The sequence below is a fragment of the Papaver somniferum genome, unplaced genomic scaffold, assembly GCF_003573695.1.
Source record: "Papaver somniferum cultivar HN1 unplaced genomic scaffold, ASM357369v1 unplaced-scaffold_119, whole genome shotgun sequence".
Classification (NCBI taxonomy): Eukaryota; Viridiplantae; Streptophyta; class Magnoliopsida; order Ranunculales; family Papaveraceae; genus Papaver; species Papaver somniferum.
Genome location: NW_020620936.1, coordinates 1,974,441 through 1,978,384, shown reverse-complemented (window position 1 = coordinate 1,978,384; position 3,944 = coordinate 1,974,441). Strand labels below are relative to the sequence as shown.

At 35.4% G+C, this 3,944-nt stretch overlaps 1 non-coding gene across 1 annotated transcript; it reads left to right on the top strand.

The window, feature by feature from the left end:
• Window positions 1–291: 291 nt before the first annotated feature.
• TRNAR-UCU lies at window positions 292–363 on the top strand. Its single transcript has one exon. It is a non-coding gene; the product is annotated as a tRNA-Arg (tRNA).
• The last annotated feature ends 3,581 nt before the right edge of the window (window positions 364–3,944 follow it).

Here is a 3,944-nt window from a genome sequence, read left to right as displayed (position 1 = left end):
CTACCCATTTTCCATAAAGGAGCCGAATGAAACCAAAGTTTCATGTTCCGTTTTGAATTAGAGACGTCAAAAAGAAAGGCTGAATCGACGTCGACTATAACCCCTAGCCTTTCAAGCTAACGATGTGGGTTCGATTCCCGCTACTCGCTCCATTTTAATTCTGATATACGCATCAGTAATGTAAATACACATATTTCTTTCCTAAATTATTTCACAAAGGAATCTGGTTCCTTTTTTACAAACAGTAAGATAGTAAAGGAAAAATAAAAAGATAAAATACGGAATAAAAAGGCGTCCATTGTCTAATGGATAGGACAGAGGTCTTCTAAACCTTTGGTATAGGTTCAAATCCTATTGGACGCAATTTATTTCCATCTATTTTTTTATCTTTTTATGTCAAGACAAATATTTTGAATGATTTAAATAAGAAACCTTTCTCGACGATTTACTAAGAGTAATCAACTTCTTTATGCTTTTTCCTGAAGTAGAAACCGCCCCATCTGTTCCTTAATAGCTTCCTTCAAAAGAACTTATGCTTCCTCCGGAAATTTCTTGGTAGAAGATATGATTTCTTGCAATTGGGGTTTATTCGTTTTTAAGTAAGTACGTAATTGAACGAGGAATTTCTTTACCTGATCTATTTCTAGCGAACCAAGATACCCATTCGTTCCGGTATAAATAGTCATTACCTGTTATTCCACGGTGAGAGGGGACGATTGGGCTTGTTTGAGCAATTCACGTAATAGTTGACCTCTTGCCAATTGATTCTGAGTTGCTTTATCGAGATCAGAAGCAAATTGTGCAAAGGCTTCTAACTCTACGAATTGAGCCAGATCCAATTTTAATTTTCCAGTTACTTGTTTCATGGATTTAATTTGCGTCGCAGATCCTACTCTGGAAACAGAAATCCCCATATTTAGGCAGGTCGGATTCTGGCATTGAATAGATCAGCGGATAAATGATATTTGTCCATCTGTAATGGAAATTACGTTGGTAGAGATATAAGCCGAAACATCCCTAGATTAAGTCTCTACTATTGGTAAAGCAATCATACTTCCTTCACCTAAAAGAGTACTTAATTTAGCGGCTCTTTCCAAAAGGCGTGAATGCAAATAAAAAACATCACGTGGTTAAGCTTCGCGGCCTGGGGGTCTCTGTAATAGAAGAGACATTTGACGATTAGCTTGTGCTTGTTTGGAGGGATCATCATAAATGATTGAAGTATGTCGTTCACGGTAGATAAAATATTCAGCCAGAGCCGCTCCCGTATAAGGGGCGAGGTATTATAATGTAGCAGGTTAGTCTGCCATTTCGGCTACCACAATAGTATAATCCATAGCCCCCCGTTCCTGGAAAGTAGTCACTACCTGAGCTACAAAAGACGCTTTTTGACCAATAGCTACATAAACACATACTACATTTTTCCCTTTTTGATTGAGAACAGTATCCGTGGCTACTGCTGTTTTACCGGTCTACTTGTCCCCAATAATTAATTCTCGATGGACGCACATTACATGGATCATCGAATCAATAGGAATAAGTCCCGTTTGAAGAGTCTCGTATGTAGAACGTCTTGAAATAATACCTGGAGCGCGAGATTCAATTAACCGGGATTCAGAAGATGAAATTTCACCCCTACCATCAATAGGTTTAGCCAGAGCATTTACAACACGACCCAAATAAGCTTCGGTCACAGGGATCTGAGTAATTCGTCCCGTTGCTTTTACAGAACTTCCCTCTTGTATCATTAAACCGTCACCCATTAATACAACACCATCATTATTTGATTCGAAATTGTATCTTCTTCAAATTCTACTAATTATCCTGCCATTACTTCATCAAGACCATGAATACGAGATATACTGTTACCTACTTGAAGTACGGTGCCGGTATTCACAACCCTTTACTTCTCTATTAGAGTATAATCATTCACAGTTTCGCAGTTATGTTTTCAATACGCATGACTTGAAAGATACGTTAGGAATGAAGCAGTTCAAGTCAAAATATTACTAACCTCAAGAAGAAGGATGATGTCGTCGTTGTAGCTCTTTACTTCTTCACATTCTTCAAGTCTTCAAGTAATACTTGTATGTCTCAAATCCTAATAACTTTCTAGTAAACCTATACGAAGTTGACTCTAGTAAATAATCAAGCGACTCTTTAAATGAGTTTTGGTTCACTAAAATATGACAACCAAACTTGACATACGAACGCTTGGTGGGTTCAACCGAGCAATACTCTAACAATCTCCCCCTTTGTCAATTTTAGTGACAAAACTCTTATATCATATGGATAAACAAATTACAAGAATTCATTACACATACGCTTGATTCCCAATTTCAACAACACAATAACCTGTATACATTCAATCCATAAATGTCGTTGTTGACATTATAATAACAAATCTAATACTCCCCCTAAAGGTAAGATAGGTAGATTTTCAATCCGCACGTCTTTGTTATTCCCTTTGTAGGTATGATATGTTACTCCCCCTTAGTCTATGCTTTACTCTCTTCGTTAGATAAAACGTTAAAGTACCATTGTCCTTTCCTTAGTGATACCAAATCAATACAAATTAATACCAATATCACTTGTTTACTCCATATATTTCTCCCCCTTTTTGTCACAAAATGACAAAGGTACGAGCAAATAAAGGACAAACCGAAAGGATCTTAAAAATCTCAAAAGACTTGCAAACCTATAAGAGTTAAGCACGAGGGTTCCACACACCATTTTAGATAACCAATATCAAAACCGAAAATACAAAGTATTTTTTATTTTGATATGTTACCAAGGAAACAATTTCCCGAAGCAATTTTCCCTAATAAGTTAGCAAACTAAAAATTGACTAAGCACCTTAGTTCGTTTGCTGAACCGATTGCACAAATACAATCGCTTAATTCGATAAGACCAAAATAAAGATCAGAATTAACTCTATTTTTCTCACCAGGTTCTAATTATTCAAACAATAACTTAGACCTTTCACTTTAAACAAGACAAGTACTAGGTTAGTTAACTAGCATTTCTTGTTAAGGCATGCGATTAGACTTGAATAACCGAAACCTCCACATTGATAAGTCTAACTAAGATCATAATTAAATTAGTTTCTCTTATCCGGAATCGAATTGGACTGAACAATTCATCCCGAAAACCTTTTGTTAAGCCATAAATAATTCATACAAACCAAATAAAACACCGCAATTGCACCGTAATTTTGTTAAGCAAAAGCAATAGATATATGCAATAAAACCATGCTTTTCTTAAACATGAAAACGATTAACTAACAAGGTCGTTACCTCAAATTCCACATCCTCTTCACCAATTCTTCGCATCTTTCCAGGGAGGATATCATCATGTTGTCATCCTCTTGCAAGACAAAAGAACGACAACAACCAACCTTAGCAGAGAAAGGTTGAAAACCGGTTTTTAACTAATGCATACCAAAAGTTGAAAACCCCGAAACACGTATGCCTTTATGCTAAACCAAACGATTCAACATATTGTGACTTTTTCACATATTTGTTTCAATCGGAACCCCTTATGATCCTTTGATAAAATCTACGAACATGGGCTAGAAATTAATCCTGCTAAACCAAAAAGTCACCCAAACCAAGGGTTCACAACATCTTATGAGATCGAATATTAAGGTTATAAAACCGAAATCAAACATCCCATAAACATACATAGCAAAAATATAAAGCATTCAAGCACAGGCTATATAATCGAAAAACTATCACAAGAAAAATTATAAAATAATATTTTTATTCATAAATAAGATAGTTTTATTCAAAATAGACTTTACAAAAAGTAGCCTAATCTCAAATAAGAGTTTATTCTTATTTTTACTCTACATGCCTTACTGGAGAATTTTTTTTGTAGAATCTCAGTTTCAGTTAGATCCTTTTTAGAGTATTCTAGATTCCTTTTAAATTCTCCAAGACCTT